The sequence below is a fragment of the Piliocolobus tephrosceles genome, chromosome 15, assembly GCF_002776525.5.
Source record: "Piliocolobus tephrosceles isolate RC106 chromosome 15, ASM277652v3, whole genome shotgun sequence".
NCBI lineage: Eukaryota > Metazoa > Chordata > Mammalia > Primates > Cercopithecidae > Piliocolobus > Piliocolobus tephrosceles.
This window is the reverse complement of record NC_045448.1, coordinates 14,765,791-14,771,790: the sequence shown is the minus strand read 5'-3', so window position 1 is coordinate 14,771,790 and position 6,000 is coordinate 14,765,791.

The following is a 6,000-nucleotide window of genomic DNA, read 5'->3' as shown; positions in this document are numbered from 1 at the left end:
TTCCTTCCTTCCTTCCTTCCTTCCTTCCTTCCTTCCTTCCTTCCTTCCTTCCTTCCTTCTTTCTTCTTTCCTTCCCTTCTTCTTTCCATGTGTTTTTATCTCCCATCTAGTTTTAATTAATTTGTATACAGGAATAAGGTAGTAATGCAGTTTAGTTTTATCAAATGTCTGGCCTATTGTCACAACACTGTTGATTACATTATCTTTTTTGTCATTGGTTTAAAATATTTCCTTTAACACTGCTTAAATTTTCATAAGGACTTGAACTTATGTTTTGGTTTCTGGAGCTATTCTGTTGCTCTGTCTATTCCTGAAGCACCACCAAGTTGTTCCGATAATTGTAACTCTATAACATATTTTAATATCTGGTATTAGTCTTCCCCATTATTCATACGATTTTTTCCCCCAATTTTCCCAGTGTTTTATCCACAGTAAACTATAAAATCATTGAGGTCTAGTTCTAAACATAACTTCTTGACATTTTGACTAACACTTGCAAAATATTTTAAGAGAGATAGGTCCAAGAATATTAACAGCAGCATTGTGTGTAAAGCCTAAATGCCGATTAACAGGATGATGTATCAAAATGCACAAAATGAATCAGTGAGAAAGAATGTGTTGGTGTTACCTGCATCAAAATGGATGACTCTTAAAAGCATAATATTAGGTAAAAAAGAGTAAGTCACAAAGGAAGATAATGTTATATGTATATGTCTCTATATATGTGCATGTGTATGTGTATATCTATGTGTAACATGAGAAAGTATATTTTGCTTAGTAATATATATTTAAGTAGTAAAAGAAAAAAATGCGTGGAAATGATAAGCGCACAAATTCAAGACTGTGATTACTCATGATAGGATGCGGGGGATACAGTCAAGAGATAGATACAGGTTACAGGTGCCTTCCCCTGTATTGGTATTGTTTTACTTCTTTTTTTTTTTAGAAGGAGTTTCACTCCTGTTGCCCAGGCTGGAGTGTAATAGTGTGATCTTGGCTCATTGCAACTTCTGCCTCCCAGGTTCAAGTGATTCTCCTGCCTCAGCTTACCCAGTAGCTGGGATTACAGGCACCTGACACCACGCCCAGCTAATTTTTGTATTTTTAGTAGAGACAGTGTTTCACCATGTTGGCCAGGCTGGTGTCCAACTCCTGATCTCAGGTGACCCGCCCACCTTGGCCTCCCAAAGTGTTGGGATTACAGGTGTGAGCCATCACGCCCATCCTTGTTTCCCTTCTTAAGGCTAAGATACAGAAGAATTTTCTGTGTTATTCTTTTTTGTGGTTGTTTGTTTGTTTTGAGTCAGGGTTTCATGCTGTTGGCCAGGCTGGAGTGCAGCAGTGAGACCTCAGCTCACTGTGGCCTCCACTTTCCCAGGCTTAAACAATTCTCCAGCTTCCCAAGTAGTTTGAACTACAGGTGCGAGCCACCAACGCCTGGCTGATTTTTGTATTTTTGTAGAGACGGGGTTTCTGCGTGTGCCCAGGCTGGTCTCGAACTCCTGAGCTCAACGTGATCCACTTGCCTCAGCCTCTCAAAGTGCTGGGGTTACAGGCATGAGCCTCTGCATCTGGCCTATGTTATTCTTTAAGCTCTTTTGTATGCCTTTGATGCTGATAATTGTTTTTAATTTAAAAGTTCTACTGAGTGCATAAGAAAAATCAACGTAAAATGGGAAAATATACTTATTCTCAGATGAGGAGTGTCACTATCATAATATTTTCCATTCTCCATGACTCCTAGTATGTTTATTATTTCCCTTAACACATTGTATTAAGACTGTTTAAATATTTCTGTGATGATATTTTTATAAAACTATAATCACAAAACCGAGGTTAAAATAGGAAAATGCCTGACAATTTAAGGAGCAGCTCCCTCTCTATTGGAGAAATTTCAAAGAATTAAATGGATTTGACTAGAAAAAATTTTTTAAAAATCTTCAGTTCTACAGAAACATCATAAAAAATTCAAAAGACAAATGTGAAATTAGAAAGTATTTATAGTAATATGGTAAAGGAGTCATGCACTTAATATGTCAAAATGTTCGCACCAATCAATAAGAAAACATGAAAACTCCAATGAGTAATGAGCAAAAGACCTGAACAGGAACTTCACTGAAGAATAAATACAAACGGCCAATAAACAGACAAAGCAAGCTTAACCTTATTAAAGTCAATTAAAACAGTAAGACAAGTATTTTTCTTGGTAAATAAGCAAAGATTAAAGATAATATAAAAATATTGGCAAAAGCCATGAGGCAGGTACTCGCACAGACTGCTAGAGGGGGTTTCCTCTGCTACAAGTTTTGGAAAGTGATGAGGAAATATCTCCAGAGCCTTAAAACAGATAATTCTTCAAAGCAATAATTCATTTTAGAGAGCCATCCTGAGCAAGTAGACAGAAAAATTCAGTCAAATATTAATTTGTGTGAATATTCATCCAAATTTGCATGTTTATTTACTCCAGGAAGTCTTCAGGGACAAAGATGTAATCAATACACTTGACTTTTTTTTTTTTTTTTTTTTTTGAGACGGAGTCTCGCTCTGTCGCCCAGGCTGGAGTGCAGTGGCCGGATCTCAGCTCACTGCAAGCTCCACCTCCTGGGTTTACGCCATTCTCCTGCCTCAGCCTCCCGAGTAGCTGGGACTACAGGCGCCCGCCACCTGGCCCGGCTAGTTTTTTTTTGTATTTTTAGTAGAGATGGGGTTTCACCGGGTTAGCCAGGATGGTCTCGATCTCCTGACCTTGTGATCCGCCCGTCTCAGCCTCCCAAAGTGCTGGGATTACAGGCTTGAGCCACCGCGCCCGGCCTACACTTGACTTTTATCTTGATTATGTTTTCATGACATCTTTGTTGCTCTAAATCCCCACGTCTAGCGGAAAAACCGCTATGTAGATACATCGTTCTCACCTTCAGAAGCAAGAGGATGAGACACGCTTATCTGTTGCTTGGGAGGGGGGGAGGGAAACATGAATCCCTTAACCACCCAGGAGAAATCCATGTCCTTCCTGCATCCTCGTGCTTCTGCCTGAGGTTTTCTCCCATCCTTTGCTACCGTATAAAGCAGGGCTTCTCAGCCTCCGCACGATTAATATTGGAGCTGGGCAATTTCTTTTTTGTTGTTGTTTTCTGAGATGGAGTCTCACTCTGTCACCCAGGCTGGAGTGCAGTGGCATGATCTCAGCTCACTGCAACCTCTGCCTCCCGGGTTCAAGTGATTCTTCCGCCTCAGCCCCCCGAGTAGCTGGGACGATAGGCGCCCGCCACCAGGCCCGGCTAGCTTTTGAAGTTTAAGTAGAGACGGAGTTTCACCATATTGGCCAGGTTGGTCTCGACCTCCTGACCTCGTGATCCACCCGCCTTGGCCTCCCAAAGTGCTGGGATTACAGGCGTGAGCCACCGCTCCTGGCCCCTTTGTGGTGGGGCTTTCTTGGGCACTGCAGGCCACGTAGTAGCATCCCTGACCTCTACCCATGAAATGACAGTAGATGACCAAATGTCTCTGGACATTCCCAAAAGTCTCCTAAGGGAGGGGGAACACTGTTCCCTGTTGAGAATCACTGGTTTCAAGCGTTAGTCTTACTGAGCGTAGGTCTCTTGTTTCCCTGGGTTGGGACCACAGGCCCTTCTTGTAGGGGAGGAGTGTTGATGTTGCATTCTAGGAAGAGCGTGTGGGATGGGATTGTATCGAAGTGGCTAGCTTTGGAAAATGCTGTCCATCTGCCACACCAGCTTTGTCACTAACCCACTGTGCATTCTTGGGGTGTCCTTTTCCTCTCTGCGTCTCAGTTTCTCCATCAGCAAAATGAAGAATCTGAGCTCTTCAGATTACAGAGATGTGGAGGTGAGAAAAATCAGTGGTTTTTAAGAAGTATGTCATGGCCTATGTAGGGGCTGCTGTGAGATAAAGGGCTCAGGGAGGAGGACACCCCTCTTTCTTCTTCCAAAGAAACTGTACTTTTATGTCTTCCATTTTCGTCTTCCAAGTAAGTCTTGTAACAACGTGATCATGTATATGCCTGGCAATATATTCTAATGATGCTAATTCTGTGATGGTTGTGTGGGGTCCTGAGGACAGGTGCACACCCTGGTGTGAGAAGAGATGGAACTTTCCATGGGAGGGAATAGGCCCCCTAGCGTGAGGGGGCATGGAGTTTTTCATGGAAGGGAATGAGTGTTGCTAGGGGAGAGTGTTAGCTGTAGGGCAGGAAACTTGCCTTTGGCCTGGCCGAGACCAAAGGGTAGATCTCAGGGGCACAGAGGAGCCATGGAGTGTTCTGGTCTTGTTGGCGAGCCACTCCTGAGAAATGGAGGCAGATATGGGGCCAACAACACCCCATTTGCTTTTATTTTCACCGAGAATAGCAGCAAGCAGCCAACAGCAGGGGCAGGAGCTGTGGAGTCCTGCAGCCTCAATGTGAGTGTATTTGAGTTTTATTCTTGTTACAAGAGGGACCAGGGTGGACCCTGTGTATACAAAAAGAGCTGTGGTCTGTCCTTAAGACCACATGAGGCGCATCAACATTAGACATCTGAAGAAACAGCTGTGCCTGTTGGAGGCTGGACTTAAGGGGCCAGAGAGCCTTACTGTAGAGCCACTCCACCTAGTCATTTTGTTTCCCTAGAATGGGAGCATTTTAGAAACAACTAGTACCAACCACACTGTAAGTAGGACCATGACAGACAGCAGGTCAGGAGACAGTCGAGCTCCACTTTCAGAAATGAATCAATTTTTAAAATAAAGTATACTGCCAGGGGACTCTGCAGTTCTGGCATTCTCACGGTGGGGGTTCTGACCAAAGGTAGCACACCTGAGTGAGGAGTACTTTGCTTCACTGACTTGATAAAATGGGCTCAGGTTTGTCTGGGTCAAGAACCAGGTAACTCCAATTCCCAATTTGTGTCTGCCTTCCTGCCTCTCTATCATAATGCGGATCTACTCACATTTTTAAACAAATGTTCACAGACAAAGCCACACATCGGTCTGTCTTTGCTCGTTGTTTTAAGTAGATGCTGTTATTAATGTTTTATGTAGATGCTGTCACAGAGAAAAAATATCCTTAAAAGGTTATTCGTTTTTTTTTTTTTCTCTTAACATGAGGAAAGATTTTACAGAGTTGTGGAGGTGAGAAAAATCTCCTGGCTTTTCATCCTTTGAAATGTGAAAAATAGTTTTAATAGTGTCATTTACCATTTCTGCTATCTCTTTTTCAGGTTCTTTTTCTTTTTTTTTCCTGAGCATGACTGAAACGATGATAAGATCTGCAGTTCCCAGGGTGAGCCTGACTTCAGAGCTCAGTGATCTGAAGGACGGAGATCGTTCGGAAAAAGAACTCATTAGCATGACTCAGGAGTCTTGGAAGGTAATCATTTCAAGATGAAGGGTTGAGAACAACGCTGGGCTTTTGTCATGACTGAAGGAATCTCTTTGCTGGGCAACATGACAATTTCCAAAGCTGCTTCACTGCTGGGCTCGTCATCAGGAGCTATTTTAGGTAGCCCTGAACATCTGGCTGTAGGGGTTTTGACAAGTCAGACTTAAAGAGGCGAAGTGTGTGTGTTCTTACGTTCTTTTCCCACTGGGCAGTGGTATGCTTTGAATATCTGTCCCCTCCAAAAGTCACGTTGAAATTTAATCCGTAATGTGGTAGCATGGAAAGGTGGGACATTTAAGAGATGATTAGGTCATGAGAGCCCTGGCCTCCTGAATGCATTAATCCTTTTGTGGATTAGTGGGTTGTCATGGGAGTGGGACTGGTGGCTTTATAAGAAGAGGAAGAGAGACCAGAGGGACACGTTAAGCGCCCCCAGCCATGTGAGGCCCTGCGCTGCCTCTGGACTCTGCAGAGTTCCCACCAACCAGGAGGCTCTCACTGGATGCACCTCTTGACTTTGGATGTCTCAGCCTCCATAACTGTAAAGAATAAATTCATTTTCTTATAAATTACCAAATTTCAGGTATTGTGTTATAAGCAACAGAAAACAGATTAGTACAGGT